The sequence below is a fragment of the Staurois parvus genome, unplaced genomic scaffold, assembly GCF_062004578.1.
Source record: "Staurois parvus isolate SC_StPar_1 unplaced genomic scaffold, SC_StPar_1.0 ptg000151l, whole genome shotgun sequence".
Classification (NCBI taxonomy): Eukaryota; Metazoa; Chordata; class Amphibia; order Anura; family Ranidae; genus Staurois; species Staurois parvus.
The window spans coordinates 19690632-19711341 of record NW_028317947.1 but is presented as its reverse complement, the minus strand read 5'-3'; the positions used below and the strand labels follow the sequence as shown (position 1 = coordinate 19711341).

The window sequence follows — 20710 nt, the reverse complement described above, 5'->3', positions numbered from 1 at the left end:
TGAGTGTATGCATTTATTTATCATATGCTCAGTGTGAATTGCCCAGTCCTATGAGAGGTCTATTTTAAACACCTCTAGAGATACTTTAGAGCACAGCTGCCCTTTTTCAGAGCCATTGGTTTGCCAGTCTGGACCTGCCTGGGCTCCTTTCTCTTTCCTAGGAAGATATTGCTCTTCTTTTTCTCACATTATGGCATTTTCAAATCATTAGACTTCCACTGTAGTGTGCACAGCAAGATTCTGTCACAGTCACGACAGTCCCAAGTTGTTTATTAAAGCACACTAGTAAGATGTGAAGCTGGAAAATGTCATTTATCTAAGAACACAGAGCGCTTTTGTCTGCCAAGCTCTGTGCTCCATGTTGTGGCCTGGGGCACGCAATCCTGTCGGGGCACCTTACAAATTATTCAGCAAGTTTGGGTGAGAGGCTGTCAGTAGTCTTCTGCTGTGCAACTCCAGAATGATGCAAAAAATACCCTGATTTATGAGAGATGTCCTTGTTGACAGAAAGATTGATTCTGTGTGGTAAAATTCATGGAAGAAAGGGATGCATTATAAATTGTGATGACAGGTTCATTGTTAGAGAAAGAATTTCACATAGACAAAAATACCTGCTCTAAAGCCTACTTTCCTAACAAAGAATAACCTTTCCATAAACTTATCATTCATCATGCTGTGTTAAACAATGTTTATTTTTACCCACTGAAAAGGAAATATATAAAAACGGTGCAAGTTAAAATTTTAATAAATGGGTACAGTGACATGGGCACAATGAAAGTTTTTTTTCATAGGGCACTCCGAAACTCACTCATTAGTGATGGGTGGATCTGCTTGTGTTCCATTTGTGGGCATGTTCAGCAAACATGGCCAAAAAACTTCAAACTGTGAACTTTAAAGTGTATGTAAAACCAAAACTGTAATATATTTCAGCTAACTAGTCCTTGGTGTGGTGTCTGCATTCATTATCTTTTTTCAAACTTCTTTTGCTTTATTTTCACCTGGTAATCCAGCAAATAACACACTTGCTGTCCCTGGGTGACTATGTCACTCCTCCACTATATCTGTGGAGGGAGCCATGGTTGTCACCCTATGCTGCTCCCCTGATATGGACTATAAACATGTCCCTATCTCTTCATCTCCATTACATAAGGGGGAAAGATAATTGATAGTTTACAAAAGATAGATAGAAAGGATTATATTCTTCAGGCCATCTCATAGAAAGTGAGTACATCATTTCTGGCAAGAACAACAGGTATCTTCTGTACTTGCATAAAATGTTCTTGGCTTGAAAAAAAATTAATTCAGCCACCACATCTAAGGACTGTAAGCTGCAATATATTACATATTACTTGAATTTAGATATCCTTTAATGTAACCCCATAAAAGCCAATAGGAGGTGAATCTTGAAAACGAAGTCTCTCCGATTTCCAGGCTAATAGGCAAGGGATTGTCAACCAAGCAGAACTGGGAAACTGAGCACTGCCATAGAGGACATGTAACAATGTTAAAAAAAAAAGAAAAACAAAAAAAACATTCAGCTTCAAGCAGCTCTTTTAACCCTTTCGCTGCCGGGTTCAAACACTGTACGGACCTACAGCATTACTTCCAGCTGGTCAGGTCCCTTGTATGCTGTATGGACCTGCTTTCCTCCTTCTGCTATAAGCTGTGACCATGAGCTTATAGCAAAATTGTTCAGCAGACTCTACTGAACAAACCAATAGCTCTTAATGTTCAGCAGATGACAGCCCCAGCCCCCTTCCTTTCCTTAAATGAACATAGTGAGCAAACAGTACTGATCACTCCTGTGTCCATTCATCACTGGAGCACAGTAAACAGTATTTACTATGCTCCAGTTTTGTGAATGAATAGGAGTCTCTATACTGTCTTCAGTCCCTTTCTCTGCCCTAAAAAAGAGACATCAGGGGTCTTTTTAGATATCTGGTATCTCACCAAAGCCCCCCTCACACACACTACACACACACTATTGCAGGGCCTAATAAATCAGTAGCATATTTTTTTTTAATTCTACAGGTCATGTGCTATCAGAAAACGTACAGTTTGGGGGGTCTTTTACAAACTCTGAAAAATTATAAAATTTTCTAGAATAAATTGTCTTTACAGTTTTGCGCACCTTCAGTTTTCACCATTTCATAAAAAAGGTACAAGTTAAAATTTACAAATATTTGTTATTTATTATCTCAATACAGTTTTAGCTTTTACATTTAGCAGGAATGTTGTACGTTTAGCCATGTATGTAGCCACTAATAATGCTTTTAGTGTATTTTTAGTGAAAATAGTGAATTGATAAACATTTGCTCAACTATTGTGGGCCTTAAAAAAATCAGTAGCATCCACCAGTGTCATATCAACCAATGGGGGGCAGATGCACAGCCCTGAGTAGGAAGCTGTCCCTTTTAGTGGCAGTAGTATTATACTGCCACTAAATGTATGACTTCCTGCGGTGGGTAGGCTTCAGTGGTTAAACAAGCTATTTAATTCACTTGTTCGATAAACAGATCGTGAAAAGTAGAACATTTTCATGTGTTGGATACAGCCATTGCTCCACCTAGTAGAGAGAAGTGCTTGTCATTTTAAATGTTTTATGTATGCTTTTATTCCTCTCTGCATTTCTGTAGGTGAGAATTCTGCTTTGTTGCAGTTACAGTTTCACATGTCTAGATATCAGAGGAAATTACACCCAAAAAAAACCCCTAGACATCTCTTATATACTATATAACTCTTTCTCACTCTATGTGAAACTAATAATGAGGTTTTGGCCGGAGGTATACTTTAGGTGTTAGAGATTGACCAAAAAAAAGTCACATTATAATGCATCTAATAGAGACCATACATGGCTTGTGGAAAAATGAGAGATTCAAGCTATTTAATTTGTCCATGCAGCGGTGTGGTATTGAGAGTGCAATGATTGGATAGAATTGTTGTCTCACAAACAGATTTTTTTTTCCCTTTTCTAAATAGAAAAGGTAATGGAGGCTTTCCCATGTTTGTGCTCTATTCATCCCTTAGTAGAATGGAGAAGGACACCACAGACGGTACTGGTTGAGAGATAATGCCTTGTGGATGGCAGAAGTCTCAATGCCTATTATTATTGTCGAGATATTAATCTGTATATGGCAACCTTATTCCTTCCACCCCTTGCTGAAGGTGAGGGTTGTTTGTAAAACAAACACATCTATAACGATATTATTGATTTTACAATGACAAATGTGTACTGTATGTATGGAATTTATAGATAGTGGAAAAAAAATATTTTCTCTGCTGGCTATGAATGGCTTGACATGCTCAAGCAATAGAACCTTTTATTCTTTTAAAAACACTGAATATTTGTGAGCTAGAGATAAATTTTTGAGTAATTTCACTACAACTTAGGCTTCCCGCTTATAAGAAAACATTCTTACTGAGAACGACGGAAAATGAGGGAATTTCCCATTTTTAGTAATGTGGTGCACAAATGGGATATGGAAATATTTGTTCCTGAAGGCGTTGGTCATGCAGCATATGTGCAATGTATGGATTATTTATTTTTCTATGAAAAAAGTGAACCATTGTTCATCAGTTGCAGGAATTTTCTAGTCTGTTAAAAAATCTCTGCAAGTGGCAAGTACTTCTGATGCTCAAGAATTATCTTTATCACTTGACAATTAAAGTGTATATCTCTAGCTGACACTTTTTTAATTTTGGGTAGAGCAGAGCATGGTTAGACCCCCTGGCACAGTTTGTTTTAATTTTTTACAACCTGTGTCACATTGATTTCTTTCTTACTTACTTTTCCAATGACAACTGTCACCAAGACAAATTAAGAAGAGATATATGTCTTTTGAGGACACAGACAGTATAAAAAAATTTACAGGGTTTCTAACCCTTCCATAGGCCAAACTGTTGCAAGTGATGCTTTCATAGGTCACGCAGTTTGTAAAAACTGGGCCATGTATGGCTGCTCTTACAAATCAGATATGAAATATACTGTTTTCTTACTTTTGAAGTTACTAATAAAGGATACACTATGGGAAAATCAGAATAATCCTGTACGAGGCATGATCGTATAGTGTGTATACAACTTTTGACATCCGCTTCAGGCTTTCCAAGCAAAAATTTCGGAAGGGACAAACTCCAAAATTTTTCTCATATGAGAACAGAACTAATGATTTTCATTCAATGTGTACTGTTTACATATGAGAAAAGTCAGATACAAAAGACTGTGCATGACAAAAACAATAAACAACAAAAATAAAAAAGCTGTTGTCGTATGAGAATTTTCATACGATTAGGACCATCCTCTGTTTCGAACTGCTGTAAACATCGAGGAAAACCGCACAAACGTTTGTTCGATTTTCTTATAGTGTGTACTGGGTTTAAATTAGAACTATAGGCAAATTTTTTTTTTTCATTTTAGAAAGAGCAAGGGAGATTATAACCCCTGTCAGATTTTTTCCCTTCATTTTCTGTCCCGTAGCCAAACAGGGAGTTAGAGAAAATCCCTGAAAATAAAGTGAACTTCTTGGGGACTCCCAGGTTACCAAACCCAGTGTCCCCATTGGCAGATTACTTTTCTGGGGACAACCCAAAATTTAGGATTTTGTTTTACTTTCACTTTCAATGATAGTGGAAAACAGGACAAATAGAGAGAGCGAATGTCCTTAACGGGGGCACAGACAACAATAAAAACTGACAAGCATTCTAATCCCTCAACGCTTTATCCAAAACTAAAATAAAAAGTTTTGCCTTTAGTTATACTTTAAGAATCTGAAACATAGACTAAAAATTATTGCTGCTTCATCTAACCAAGTTCAAACTAGGAAATGAATGTGTTTCTCTTAGATTGTAAGCTCCAAGGAGCTCCTAACCCTCTTGTATTGAACTGTATTGTTGCTGTATTGTCTCCCGTTATATTGTAAAGCACTGAGCAAACTGTTGGCGCTATATAAATCCTGTATAATAATAATAATAATGTTTCTATGGACAGCCTTTAACCTCTTCAGCCATTCCAGTCTCTGTAATCTCAAAAAAAGATCAGCAGGGTGAATCTTCGTGCCTGAAATAAAACTGAGCACCTTTCTCACAAGTAACAACAAATGTGAGAGACCTGCCCATGTTTATTCATACTGTTGCACCATCCAACATTCTAAAAAGACACATGGACAATGAATGATTTATTCCCATTATTTTAAAAAGTTAACAAACCCTGAAGAATCACATAGATTTCATAATTGCTGAAAGCTGTGCAATAATAAGTTCCACCTAGGCTGGAGTTGTGGACATTTCTTTAGCCGACCATACAGACCATGGATTGATATTCGACCATTTCAGCAGGGACCAGACAGATTTTGATCCATGTATGGGTAGGGTGATTGTACAGAAGTGACCTACCAATTGCCCTGTTGGAAAACGTCTGCTTGATCAGCATCACCTGGGGGAAGTATCCCTGCTGTCAGAATACAACAGCTCAGTGGAAAAGATTTTGCCATCCACCTCGAATGTGTGGATGAGGGAATTAAGTCATTTTTTTTTCATTCAACCTACTGGTTGAACGAAAAACAATTAATCACCTATGGTCTGCCTCAGGAAACAATCCATATACATCCTAATTGTTGCATGTTTTGCTCAATTCAGTCCCATCAGTTGCAAATATTGAATGAAAGAGGCATAACTCCCAACAAAAAGTTTGGTTAACATTTGCTACACTTCCATGCCTCCACTATTTGCATATCTGGACACAACGCTTGTCTACCAAGCACAATTTATAATGTGGATTTTAAAAAACATTCAGCTTGGAGGAATGCAGAAAAAATAAATTCTGAATGTTTACAAAGTTCAGATCTGCTTGCATTTTTTTTAATTATGTGTGTAGCGACTCTGGAGCAAAGATCAGACACATAGAAGAAAACATTTCTTTAGACTAAAGCTGGTTCCGCCTTCTGATTACCTGAGGGTGTTCAGCCCCAGTTTATTAGTGTGCAGGTACAGCAGCATACAGTTTTAGGGACGAAGTCTGCTTTCATCAGCGCAAGTATATTAAAGATTATTGATGGTCAATATCTATCTATTTTCTCATAACAACTTCCCCTGGTCACCTGTATATTTATAGTGATATTAAAAGGCAGATTTAAAAAAAAAAAACAAACAGAAAAAAAGTCATACTTACCTGCTCTGTTTAATGGTTTTGCATAGAGCAGTTATAATCCTCCTCTTTTCGGGTCCCCCGCCGGCGCTCTTGTTCCCTCCTGCTGTGAAGTGCCCCCACAGCAAGCAGCTTGCTATGGGGGCATCCGAGCAGGCTCTCTCCTGAGCTGTTGCTCTGCATGTTCATTAACACACAGAATGCAGCTTGCCCCCCCCCCCTCATTGGCTCACTGGCTGTGATTGACATTAGCGGGACCCATTGGCTCTTGCTACTGTCTCAGCCAATAAGGAGGAAGAGTCCCTGGAGAGCCACTGCTCTCGTGCACATTGCTGGATCAAGATGGGTTTCAGGTAAGTATATGGGGGGAATGCATGAAGGTAAAAAAAAACATTAATTTAATTAGAAAACATATAGATGTATACTCACAAACCAAAGAGAATAAAAACAGAGCAGATAAATCCGTAATGTCAGTCCAATAGAATACTAGACCCTTATAGGGATAGGCTAACGCATTTCGGGAGACAGATTCCTTTCTTCAGAGCTCTGAAGAAGGGAGTCCGTCTCCCAAAACGCATGCCCCCTTCTTTGCTATTGGTCACCAGTACCAAGATTTTCCGATCTTTGAAGGGCTGCAACTCAACGTTTGTCATTCAAAATTCCTTCTAGTCTGCATGAAGATTTGAGCGCTGGTTTAGTTTGTACTTATGAAGGTAAAAAACCTTGAGCCTTTACAACCACTTTAAGCAAAGTTTTTTTTTATTTATTAATTTTCCACCTAATGCTTTCAAATCCTCTTCTTAGGCCCAATGACATCATCATTAAAGTAGATGAAGGTCATTTCACAGCAACGGACATGGGAATCCAGGTGTCACTTGTGGCAGATACTGTGCAGGCATCATAATTCTCTCTTTTTTTAATATAAAGAGGAGGTGACATATTAACAAAAGTATATCGTTTTATTCAGTCAACGTGCAGCTTTCATCTGAGTATTTTTTAAATTGTGTCTATAGTTTTACTGTAACCGTGCTGACTTCTCTTTATAACGTGAGCCTGCAGCATCAGAACTGTTCTATGCAGCAAGCCTCAATCATTCACACTAGGATAGTTATAGGATAAGATCTAATAAGAATACAGTATATAGATATGAATAAAGCAAGGGACACAAGTACGATGAAGAGAAAACTGACAAACACTTGGATGAAATACTTTGGTGCATAAAATGTAATGTTCCCAGATAGCTCAACGGCTAACAACTGGAAGAGTGAAGGATGAGGTCAGTAGTTCATTAAAGAGATAGAGGGAAATCTTTGCTGTACAGTTTGTTAGAGATTGATCAATTTCGAGAGCTCAGAATATTAAATGAAGGCAAATAATTGCAAGAGCTTCCAAACAAAAAGTAGTCAGATTATCAAGGACAGGAAATTATTTTTCTGTAATTACTTTTAAAGTAATTATATAGTTGGATAAATGGATTAAGATACTCAAGTCTGTTCATCAGCATTGATCTGCTTCCTACCACTTGGGAGATCAGAACAAAGAAATCACTCAGCAACACAATGATAAGGGAAGCAGGTGCAGGTCACTTGGGAACTTACATCGGTAACCTGCGACTCTTCATTTGGTATTCTCTGTATTGTAGGATAATTAGAAAACCCATGTTTGGTGAAGGGTACCTGTCATCTACAATTAATGATGCCGTCATTTTGTGAGAGGGACCATGACTATCAATATAATGGAAGTGCTTGTTCAAAAGTTATGTTACTTGTCTGTAAATTAAATAGGTCAATCTATCTACAACTAATTCAGTTATGGGAGAATGATGATGTACTGATTACCCATTTGCTTTTTGCATTTTAGATAGAGTAGAAGAGGGATTAAACTGCTTTCATTTTTTTATTTACCATCTATGACTCGTTAGGAAGATTTCATTTCAGTTCCTGCCCTATTAGAGTAAACAAGGAAGAGTAGGTAGAAAGGAGTGCCTGGTATCCAGTAAATACAAGTTGGAAGGTAAGTTTGAAGACGTTTACTGGAAACTGCAACAAGTTTGATAAGCCAAAGTGTTTCGGGGGAACAGAGGATCCCACATTCTTCAGGGCTGTTTCTGTATGCTAATAGATGGGGAACCCAGCGAACCTCAGCAAACCTACCCAACACTCAGACCTACCTCAGTCTGATGTTTGCGCTGTAGCCACACCTGTTTGGGATTCTTCCCCATCTATTAGCATGCAGAAACAGCCCTAAAGAAACGCATTGTCCTGTCAAATGTGTCGCAATTTTCAAAAAACATCTTAAACTTACCTTCCAACTTATATTTACTTGATACCGGGCTCTCTTTTCTAACTACTCTTTCTAGTATACATGTGGAAACGATCATAAGGCCGTACCCAGAGGTAGCATCCCAGGACCCTATAAAGGGCTAACCCTCTTCCAAGTTGGTCACAAACCATTGGAAGTAAAACCTTCTCAACTGCGCACTCCAATAACCCACCCTCCACCAGTGACTGATTGAGTCAGTGCAGTGCAGTCTCCAATCCTAACAAGCTACTGTAAACATGAAGTTTACCTTTCCAATCTGAAGAAAACTCCCTCTCAGACAGTTGTGATAGAAAAAATTGGGGGCAATGAAAAACTTTGGATTTACCCCAACTTTTATTCCCGGTGATAATTGTGATCAAGACAATTCGTGAGAGTTAGTCTCCATAATGGGCACACAGACAATGTTAAAGACCAGACAGTGGTTCCAAACCCTGAACACTACATCCAAATCTAAAAAAAGTTTTTCCTTTAGTCATATTTAAAGGGATTTCATGGATTCTAAGGGATTCATGTCTACTGCTGCATTACATGTATTAAAAATGTAATCTAAAATTGAAAAAAGAAAGGCCTCTTGCAATGGTTGCGGTAAGTGAGGGGAGTTGGAAAAATGTGGGGGCATTGGTGCTGAAGAGATATAAGCAGAATCCTCCCTACATTATATATCTGTAGCCGTAGTATCCACTGTGGATCAACTTTAACATTCTGATTTTTCTTGTATGTTTGGATCAATACACACTTGTTGCCGCTCCAACACAAAAAAAGTAACAATGTTACTTTTCATCTGTGTAAATCATCTGAACAGTGTTTATGTTTTGCCACATGTTACTGCAATACAAAAGTGTGACCTTAAGTTTACCCCAGTGTGACTTTGAAAGTGGAACTTTGCTGCATCTGAGCACAAAAAATGCTCTTTAATTAATTTTTAATATGCAAAGCAAACTCACTCACCAATCCGTGTCTCCATGCTTTATTTTGTTGAGAAATCACATTGAAAAATACCCCCAGCATGTCTGGCCAAGGCCATCTTCAGTAAGGTCAGATGATTCTTGTAGCATTTACTTCCTGGAATCCATCTGCCCAGGCAAGAGGGTATGCTTAGCTGAGAAAACCCCTCCTCTCCTCTTCCTGATGAAAGAAAAACAAATGCCCATGAAGACTCCTGGGATGCATGACCTCATTTTGGCATAGGCCAGAAACCAGGAAGCAACTGAAGAAGTACAAAAAAAAAAAGGTTAAAACATGTAAATATAATATACCATCCTATCTGTTTACTAAGACTATAGGCATAAGGATTCCAAATAATCAATATTTTGATGAGAGAGTTTAGTTCCACTTTAACCAGCATACAGTCAGAGCAACAACACAAATAACAAAACCAGTCTGTAAGTAGAAGGAATGACAAATTGTGTGGACTAAATAAGTTCATATTAAATGGAAGAAGGACAGATATAATTTCTACATTGTTGCGACATATCTACTGCACTTTGGTTTAGATCAGTGGTCTCCAAACTGCGGCCCGGGGCTGGATGTGGCTCTTTGCTTCCCTTTCTCCCGCTCTTGGGATACTATACCTCCCACTGATACAAGGCACTATTCCTCCCACTGACACCAACAACGGGGCATAATTCCTGTCACTGATACCAACAATAGGGCACTATTCCTACCACTGACCCCAACAATGAGGCACTCTTCTTCCCACTGACACCAATGATGGGGCACAATTCCTTCCCCTGATACCAACAAAGGGGCAATATGCCTCTCACGAACGATAGGGCACTGTTTACTTCCAGGGCATTTTCTACTCTCACTGGCCACAGTCCGGCCCCCTCAGAGTCCGGAGGACAGTAAACTGGCCTTTTTGTTTAGAAAGTATGGAGACCCCTGATTTAGATTAACAGAAATTCTACATTAAAGCATATTTACATGCACATTTTAATTGCTCTTGCCTGGCCAGCAAAAACACAATCTACTTTCAAGCTTCTCTAAATGAAGAGTACAGCCCTGAGGCTTAGAGTGTGTGTAAAACACATCCAATGTTTTTTGGTTTTTATTTCAGCTAGTGCTTTTCTGTGTACTCTTTGGTATACGGTGTTAGTGCCGGAGAAGGATACCCATATAAATATGTCTTTTGTTATAATTGGCTTTTACAAGCTTCTGGTGCCTAGTAACCCAATCTCTGCAGCGAGTGGGTGAACTCTGAACCCAGCAGCTGCTTATTATTACAATAAGTAAATATTTAAAGTAATTTAATGCCTTGTTTTAAATATACTGCAATTATTGTTATTACAATAATTGTAATGTTAACCAAGGGCCAAGAAAATCTGTTGGTGTGTTTTATATCTGTGCCTCTGGGAGAGATTTCCCTTCACTTGCTGTGTGATCACCAGGACAGGCGATGGACACAGACAGGAATGAATTACCTGATGTTCAGATCTTGACAACTCTCTAAAATATGAGCTAGAGTTCTACTTTAAAATACCAATCAGTACAAACAAGTTCAGCAAAAAATGCCAGCAGGTTCCTGCATAAATAATATACGACCGTGTGCATGGGTCCTTAGTCCGCACTAGGCTTGGCGTAAAAGGTATGTGTATTTTAAGGTAAATGACCACATTTTGGCAGATCACTACAGTAATATTTAATTATTGTTCCCTCCACCATTTCTACCACTGTGAGACGTCATTACTGAACAGAAAAAAGGGAAAAGAAATGGAAAACATGAATTACTGTTTGGCAAATTGACCATGCAGCTCATTTTTGTTCAAGTATCATCGTATTGTATTCCTCCCATCTTTTTCCAGAGTAGCCTGTATTTCTCCTGAGGTTACCTGTGAGTTTTTCTTTGTATCTCAAACAATTCTTTTGGCAGTTTTGGCTGCAATCTTTCTTAGTCTACCTGACCTTGGCTTGGTATCAAGAGATCCCCGAATTTTCCACTTCTTAATAAATGATTGAACAGTACTGACTAGCAAATTCAAGGCTTTGGATATCTTTTTGTATCCTTTTCCATCTCTATAATGTTCCATTACCTTGTTATGCAGGTATTTTGATGGTTCTTTTTTGCTCCTCATGGCTCAGTCTCTAGCCTGCTCAGTGCATCAACATGAGAGCTAGCAAACTCATTGACTATTTATACACAGACACTAACTGCAATTTTAAAAAAAGCCACAGATTTCGGAAAGTAACCTTTAATTACCATTTTAACCTGTGTGTGTCACCTTGTGTGTCTGTACCAAGGCCAAGCATTCCAGGGGATGGAAACGTTTGATCAGGATCATTTGGGTGATTTCTGTTATCATTATTATTTGAAAAGGAGACAAACAACTATGTGATAATAAATGGCTTCATATGATCACTATCCTTAAAGTGTTACTAAACCCACAACAGTACAATCAGTCTGTATATGCAGTAAAGCATGCTTGTTATACTCACTGTGGAACCTAAGGGGTTAATCCTCTGCATTGTGTAAAACGGCTGTTTGAGCCTTCCTTCCCTGCCCCTCCTCTTGTTGAAATGACCACCTGATACAGACTGAACCCGTGGTCACATGCACATGCTCAGTTTGGTGTGTAATGCTAGAGAGGTTTTTTTTTTTTTCTTGGGAGGGTGCAAGTGATCAGCACAGGGCCAATCCGCACTATCCAGACAGAGGGTCAGATATTTCACTTCTTCTTAGACCAGAAAGAAAACTCCTTCTATTAAGCTTTAACCAGTGCTCTGCTGAAATCACAAGACTGCTCTAACTGTTGATGAGGTATTTAGCAGTTTATATTTACGAAAATAATTGCATTTCCATGTTGTGTGTACTGTGGGAGACCAGATATAGTGAATGCAGGGTCATGGGTTTAAAATCACTTCGAATAAAAGACAGTTTTTTGGCATTATCAGTCATAGGGCAGCACAGTGGCTAAATGGTTAGCACTTCCGCCTAGCAGTACTCGGGTCATCGGTTCGAATCCCAACCACGGCACCACGTGCCTGGAGTTTGCATGTTCTCCCTGTGCCTGCGTGGGTTTCCTCCAGGTACTCCGGTTTCCTGCCACTCTCCAAAGACATGCTGGTAGGTGAATTGGCAGCAGTCTAAATTGTCCTAGTATGTGTATGTATGAATGTAACCCAGGGACATTAGATTGTACGCCCCTTCAGGGTTAGTGACTGATGTGAATTTACAATATATATGTAAAGCGCTGAGTAACTGGATGGTGCTATATAAATACCTGAAATAAATAACTAATATTTTCAATATCAATGCCAAAATTTCACGATTTCTGCCAGGGTATGCTAACGTTTGAGCACAACTGTACATACATAAATGTGGAATGCAGACAATCCATCAGTGCCCAATCCATAAAGTAGTTTTGTGAACTGATATTTGTTACTAAAAGTCAGGGAGCACTTGAGTGTTGAATGCCCAATTTGATGCTAATATAAGTAGAGCCAGAATCTTCAGCTGGGGCTTTGAAGGTGTAAGAATTCTTATTTGGTGAAAGTCAGTGCACGCATCTTTTTTATAACCTATGTATGAACTAGCTTGGAACCTATAGTTCTAAAAGTGGTAATACCAGTAACAAGAAGCAGAGTCAGAGAAGGCAATAAAACTACCCCTGTGTTCTCCTCTAGGTCCCTATGTTTATCCAACAATCCATAGGACTTGTAATGGGTGATCTTCATCACTTTGAGCATAACATCGGGGGGGCAAAAGAATTCAGAAGGTCCAAGTGTTCTGTTCACTCTTGCCACATCCCACCACTCATGGCCTCATCCAAGCCATCTGTGACCATGCTGACATTACCAACTCTTGCTATATTACTTCTGTTGCTAACAGACTTTTCTCTGGAATATGACCAAGGTCTTGCCCTCTCTATATTGTCTATATTGCTGAAAACCTAGATTCCATTACATTTTTATGAGTTCCCTGTTGAGCACTAATCTTTGGAGCAATATAGTACTAGCCATCTCCCAATATTTATATCAGCTGTGGGCTGGGTACGTGTTATTTCTGTAAACCTGTTCTCTGCGTTAATGCTCAGCGGTATAACATGTACTCTACTGTACTTGATTAATAATTTTCAGATGTTACAGTGACAGCTATATCAGGCAACTGAGTATGATTTTGAGTCAATCCCATGCCTCAGTAGTCTACAGATGATCTGAAAAAGGAAAATCCCGCAGGGTATCTGTTTGTAATTTGATCCCCTGAATGGGGAGTTAAATCCCCAGCCCCCTCCCACGAGTTCCCTCCACCTCTTTTGCAGGCTTTGCAGGTTTAGCAGTGGGCTTGCAGGGAAGGAATGGATTTGTAGAGTGAGTTATGTCAGCAGCTGGCCGAAAACACGGTATATCAATGGATGGAATATCTGAACTAAAGATCTCAATGTGAAGTGTATATAAACAGCTTGGACACCTTTGCAACCAAAACATGAATGAATGTAAAAAGTAGTTTATTTAAACCTTAACACACTGCACTGGATTGGAACTATTTAAAAGGTTTTCTCTTTCCTCTCAATATTTATTGAATTGAAACCTAAAATGCAAAGGGGTTATTTTATTAAAACTGGGGAGTGCAAAATCTGGTGCAGTTCTGCATAGAAACCAGTCAGCTTCCACGTTTTATTATCAAAGCTTAATTGAACAAGCTGAAGTTAGAAGCTGATTGGCTATCATGCACAGCTGCACCAGATTTTGCACCCTCCAGTTTTGGTAAATCAACCCCATATTGTCATACTATCTCTCACCGTAGCTGGGCCACCCTTCAGGTGTTTATAGTTCACTCTACGTCTGTCATTGGGTAGACAGCTCAAGTAGATTCAGGTGACTTCTATGCTCACTGCCCACAGTCTATCTTGATGATCCTGATATTATCTATTTACATACTATTTTTGGGTATAAGTGACTTTCTTGGTTTAGAATATCTTATCCTGAGGAAGAAAGGTTGTCAGCTTTAAGGAAGAGAAAAATAACAGATGGATGTCTCACTATTAATTAATTTATTTCTTTGTATGTGCTTAAATTATCTTTAGATCCCAAGCTTTGATAGAGTGGGGGAGAGTTAGCACCTCTGTCAGTTTATTCTTTTTGCTGTCTATGTTCCTCCCACTTCATTTTGCCCAGCTACAACAGGAAGTTACTGCTAATCTTTTCGAAGTGAATGGAAACAGCTGTCATTGGAACAGGTGTCCCCATTGGAAGATTTCCACTGTAAATATTTGAATTTCCTATTACTTTCTCTCTTAGTGAAAATGGTTGCCAGGACAAAGAGGGGAAAGGATAACTGCCCCGTGGTGACACACAGCAATGAAAACCTGGCAAATGTTTAAAAGCAAAGTAGCCTACTCCTATTACTCTGAAAAATCTTCAAGTTTGTAAATTTACTTTGGACATCCCCACAGAATGACTTCCTTGAAGTATGTGATATGTATTCACTATGTCCTGTGGGTAGGCACTGCTGTTTTCATTTCCCTGAGCCTGCCTTCTGAACTACAGAGGTGCTGAGAGGAGGAGTTTCAGGAAGAATGTCAGTACAGGAAGCATTGCTTGAAGGCAGCAAGTTACTATGGGATATGTAGTACTTAGCAATTGAGAGTGAAAGTGTTACTAAACCCGCAACAGTAAAAAATAGTCTGTATATGCATTAAAGCATGCTTGTTATACTCACTGTGGAATCTAAGGTATTAATTCTCCATATTGTGTAAAAAGGCTGTTTGATCCTGTCCTCTCCGAGCCTCCCCTTCTTTTACTGTCCCCAATCCATCAGCCATAGCACAAAGCAGCAGTGGCAAGTGTGCACATGCTCTATTTGGTGTATATTTCTAGAGAGGTTTTTTTTTTGGAGGGGGGGAGGGTGCATGTGATTGGAACAGGACCAGTCAGCACTGTCCATACAGAGAGTCAGGTGCCATGCAGCCTCATAGGACAGTCAGAGAAGAATGAAAACTCCTTCTACAAGATTAACCAGTGCTTGGCCAGACACTGATAGAAGTCACAAGACTGCTATATACTATTGATGAGAAAAGGTATTTAGCAGTTTATATTTATTATGATTATTATTATTATTATTATACAGGATTTATATAGTGCCAACAGTTTGCACAGCGGTTTACAAAGTGAGGGCAAACAGTACGTTTACAATACAATAGGATACAGGAAGCCTCAGAGGGCCCTGCTCCTTAGAGCTTACAATCTTTACTAAAATAATTGCATTTCCATGTTCTGTGTACTGTCTTTGGAAGACCGGATATAGTGAATGCAGGGTCATGGGTTTAGTAACACTGTAACATCAGAGGAGAAGCTGCAAAGCATGCAGGTAATCCAGGAAGTTGTGGCAATAGACCGCCAGTAGACAGGCACAACATTCACAACATGAAGGGGAATGTTTCAAGTAAGCTTATATTGGATTGTCGAATATAACTATTGTTTGTATTACTATTACAATGCTGATGTTATAACATGAAAGTGTATGTTGTGACCATAGATTTCCTTTAACACTTCCATACTCTATACAAAATGAAAAAGCTTCTGATTTACTTACAGCATATCTATTATGCAGCGATAGGTTTGATATACGGTATGACAATAAGTTATAAACTAGAATTTCCATTAAACAAAATTTCAGAGCTGTATTGCCACACGCATGTGTAAATGTGAACTGCAGTGCCATTAATTACCTCTAGCTGCATTCCGCTAACACTGAAGAGTCTTTTGTATTTGTTATCGAAAGCAAGGGATATGGGTATTGTTGGAACAAACTGGAAGCTCTCAGAGCATCATTAACTGTACACAGCAAAGTTTCTCAGCTCAGTGAACTGCTCCTCCACATATAAATAGGTGTTAAGGCAGAGAAAAGTGTCTAATGCACAAGCGGTTATAACACCTTCAAAACAGTAGAGCATTGACATGACACAGTTCATTATGGCCCATAAAATGCAGTTCACATAAATTTTCAAAAATTAGAGCAAAATATAGGGAAAAAAAACAGCCTTGTCTACTCGACATTTTTGTAAGCATGGGTTTGTATGAAGACAGCTAATCCATGGAAGAGTTAATTAAGGAGGAATTAGAAAAGTAGATAAGGGAACATCATGAGATTATTTAATAATGCAGTGCAAACAGCAAATGCAGCAACCCCTATCAATGTAACCAATGTCTTTTTATTGAAATCAGACCTCTGACAGATACTGACTCTTTGGTTGTTATGGGTTGCTGTACTTTCAAGCAGGGCTTTTTTTCTCATAAATTGGTGCAGGAACTCAACAACGAACCCCCCCCCCTACACACACACACACACACACACACACACACACTTCAAATCATATTAAATAGTGGGTGTAGTCAAATTTCATCAACAGTAGGAGGGTCTCAAAGGGGCAATACAGAGTGCAGAGTTCAGGGGTGCGCAGAGTGAAGAGTGCAGAGGGTGCACAGAGTGAAGAGTGCAGCCTTCTTCCACGGCTGCTTACCTCTACATCCCCCATCCACATCCCACTTTCATCCCTCTCCTCTCCTCCCCCCACACTATATGAGGCTCCACCTCACTCACTTGCAGGGAGATCATCCAGTGGGGGTGTACGCATCTGCACTGCACCCCGGACACCAGCAACTCCTGTGCCCCCATGTTGATTGGGACCAAGGGCCTGTTTCCCACAATCCTGGGCTGTGGTTGTGGGGGGTCTGCGGGCGGGGAGCTTATCAGAATCTGGAAGCCCCCCCTTTACATATTTAAGAACTGTCAAGTCAGCGTAGCGCAGTGTTTCTCAACTCCAGTCCTCATGGACCCCCAACAGGTCATGTTTTCAGGATTTCCATTATTTTGCACAGGTGATTTGATCAGTTTCACTGCCTTAGTAATTACCACAGCTGTTTCATCTGAGGGAAATCCTGAAAACATGACCTGTTGGGGGTCCATGAGGACTGGAGTTGAGAAACACTGGCGTAGCGGCAGACGGCCGGGAGCCAACGTCGGAAGCAGATCCTTCTTCTGCTCTTTTTCTAGTGGCGGCGGCAGGCATCATGATTGACGTTGGATCTACTTCGGGGACAGTCTTTTATTTTCCTTCTTTTAATAAAGGACTTGTCAAAGAATCTCTTTTTTCACACTACAGCTTTTTTTTTGTGAATGGGTAGTGGTACCATGTACCCCATACTCATTCACATGGGATCTGGGGGCCCCCTTGCTAAAGGGGGCTTCCAGATTCTGATAAGCCCGTACACCCCCACAACCACAACCCAGGGTTGTGGGGAAGAGCCCCTTGTCCCCATCAACATGGGGACAAGGTGCTTTGGGGGGGAGCTCCCCCTACCCCAAAGCACCCCCCCATGTTGAGGGCATGTGGCCTGGTATGGTTCAGGAGGGGGGGGCACTCGCTTGCCCCCCCTTTCCTGACCTGCCAGGCTGCATGATCGGACAAGGGTTTGGTATGGATTTTGGGGGGACCCCCACGCCATTTTTTTTTAAAATGTTGGCGTGGGGCTTTCCCTCAATATCCATACCAGACTCGAAGGGCTTGGGATAGATGGAGGGGGGACCCCACAAGGTTTTTTAAAATTATTTTTTCATTGCCGGCAATTCTTTCTTTTACATTCATTTGTCAGTGGGGAATCCCGCTGACAGATGAAACATCAACGCATGCTTTTCACTACTAAAATACAGCATGACTTGATAAAATAACTAATGCTGTATTTTAGTAGCCTTTTTTAGTGGATTTAATATTTTTCAGTGCATTCTGGGCATTCGGGAGAGTCTCCTGAGGTTATCTACGTTTTATAGCAGTCAGTTTCCAGCTGTCAGAAGAGTTTTTTAAAAACCCCGTGTACATGAGCGTTAATAGTGATTGGAATACATAGGAATTGTAAGAGGTCAACAGGCAATGAAACATGATTTGGGTGGACTGCAATTTTCTTTTTTTGGAAGTTAAGAAAATAATTTCCTTTTGTGTTTGAACAGGCCTGATTATGCCTATGATTTCATATAAACACTGTAAAGTCTTTCTACTAAATGTCTCTCACCTCATATGTCAATCTGTGGCTGCACCATCCAGGAACTAACTCTGCATAATCCCATTTCCTACACAGTAAAACAAATAAAATGAAAAACTAATTAACAAGTAAACTATACATGAGAAAAAAAACACAGGCAGCTGGGGAAGATGCTCCCTGAGAACAAGAAGAAGGAATATGGTTTATAAATAACTCCTGGATGTGTTTTTGTATATATATTCATATTTTTGATCGGGGATTTTTTTTCCTGCCTTGATCTCACATTTTGCTGAAATCTGCTGTATTTTTCAACTCCAAGACAATTGACATAATAGCAGTTGTGCTGATTAATTCAGTCTCATTCATTCCATTCCCACAATAGCAGGTTTTTAGCAGCACTTCTGTTTTGCCCAAGATGAATGTTTAATAGGAGGTAAATGCAACAGAGTACAACTCCATGTGCAGGAATATAAGCAGATATAAATGTCCAGCTCTTTTGTAACTTAATCAGCGGTACGATGTGTTTCTAAATGGGAATACATATATACTGAAATAAAGCCTTTGCTGACAGTTGTTAACAGTATACTCAGAAAATGAAATTATAAAATGTACAGTGCCTTGAAAAAGTATTCATACCCCTTGAAATTTTCCACATTTTGTCATGTTACAACCAAAAATGTAAATGTATTTTATTGGGATTTATTGTTACAGACCAACACAAAGTGGCACATAATTGTGAAGTGGCAGGAAAATGAGAAATGGTTTTCAAAATTTTTTACAAATAAATATGTGAAAAGTGTGGTGTATTCAGCCCCCCGGAGTCAATACTTTGTAGAACCACCTTTCACTGCAATTCCAGCTGCAAGTCTTTTTTGAGGATGTCTCTACCAACTTTGTACATCTACAGAGGGACATTTTTGCACATTCTTCTTTGCAAAATATTTCAAGCTCTGTCAGATTGGATCAGTCTTGCCACAGATTCTCAATTGGATTTAGGTCTGGACTTTGACTGGGCCATTCTAATACATGATCTTTGATCTAAACCATTCCATTGTAGATCTGGCTGTATGTATAGGGTCATTGTCCTGCTGGAAAGTGAACAATGGCTTTCTTCTTGCCACTCTTCCATAAAGGCCAGATTTGTGGAGTGCACGACTAATAGTTGTCCCGTAGACAAATTCTCCTTCCTGAGCTGTGGATCTCTGCAGCTCCTCCAGAGTTACCATAGGCCTTTTGGCTGCTTCTCTGATTAATGCTCTTCTTGCCTGGCCTGTCAGTTTAGGTGGACGGCCATATCTTGGTAGGTTTGCAGTTGTGCCGTACTCTTTCTATTTTCGGATGATGGATTGAACAGTACTCCGTGAGAAGTTCAAAGCTTGGGATATTTTTTTTATAACCTGGCCCTGCTTTAAGCTTATCCACAACTTTATCCCTGACCTGTCTGGTGTGTTCCTTTGCCTTCATGATGCTGTTTGTTCACTAATGTTCTCTAGCAAACCTCTGAGGGCTTCATAGAACAGCTGTATTTATACTGAGATTAAATTACACACAGGTGGACTCTATTTACTAATTAGGTGACTTCTGAAGGTAATTGGTTCCACTAGATTTTAGTTAGGGGTATCAGAGTAAAGGGGGCTGAAAACAAAAGCACACCACACTTTTCAGATATTTATTTGTAAAATATTTTGAAAACCATTTATCATTTCCTTTCACTTCACAATTATGTGCCACTTTGTGGCACATAAAATCCCCATAAAATACATTTACGTTGTTGGTTGTAACATGGCAAAATGTGGAAAATTTCAAGGGGTATGAATACTTTTTCAAGGCACCGTATACAGGCTTTTTTTACATTCATAGTTGTAGTGCACCTAACCTTCATGCTTCCTTTAAGGTAAGGTAGAAGCTGTCTATCCCCTTCAGACATCAACTACTTACGAGTGCATCGTTCTTGTGATATGGCAGGCAGGCAGGGCTGGGTCAAGGTATGGGCAGGAGGGGCGGCTGCCCTGCATTTGGATCAAATGCGCTCTGGTACCGTGTGAAGTGGGGGGGGGGGGGTTCTGCATGGAGAGTTCCTGCAGCTACAAGTTGAAAAGGAGTAGAGACAGCAGCATCACTACTCTTGTCAGCTTAAGTGACAAATGGAATCAGAAGAGCAGATGAAAGGTGGGAGGAGGTGCGGGCTTGGCTCTCTCTCCCCTCCAGCTCTTCCTCCTGCCACTTCAGCACTCCTGCATGTATAGATAGGGGCATATAAGGGTACCCTGAGAGGCA

The 20710-nt window shown here is 39.8% G+C and overlaps 1 protein-coding gene and 1 long non-coding RNA gene across 3 annotated transcripts in view; one reads left to right on the top strand and one right to left on the bottom strand.

The window, feature by feature from the left end:
* KCNH6 (potassium voltage-gated channel subfamily H member 6) overlaps positions 1-20710 on the top strand; it is a 247120-nt gene that overhangs the window by 12196 nt on the left and 214214 nt on the right. The gene's annotated exons all lie outside the window — the stretch shown is intronic.
* LOC149464587 (uncharacterized) overlaps positions 9413-20710 on the bottom strand; it is a 145757-nt gene continuing 134459 nt past the window's right edge. The window contains exons 2-3 of the long non-coding RNA XR_016312366.1: positions 18464-18521; positions 9413-9668 (exon numbers count right to left, since the gene is read on the bottom strand). This is a non-coding gene — a long non-coding RNA (uncharacterized LOC149464587). The remainder of the gene's footprint in view (positions 9669-18463; positions 18522-20710) is intronic.